Below are 223 nucleotides of genomic sequence, written 5' to 3' on the forward strand. Positions count from 1 at the left end.
GAATCCGTTCCATCGCGTCATTTTTTGTAGAAATTTATATAAAAACTGGGAGGGATGTAATAAGGTAATTCGAGGAAGAAAGAAGGAAAGAGAAAACAGAGCGACGTGACGATTACTTGATGGCGAGATTTCTTGGCGACGTGGGGGTTGCGCGGCAGGCAAAGAACGCCGTCCATCTCTCGAACGCTCCTTCTGGCGTGCAAATCGGAGCGGAGGTGCCTGT

This window comes from Apis dorsata, unplaced genomic scaffold, assembly GCF_000469605.1.
Source record: "Apis dorsata unplaced genomic scaffold, Apis dorsata 1.3 scaffold_7, whole genome shotgun sequence".
Taxonomy (NCBI): domain Eukaryota; kingdom Metazoa; phylum Arthropoda; class Insecta; order Hymenoptera; family Apidae; genus Apis; species Apis dorsata.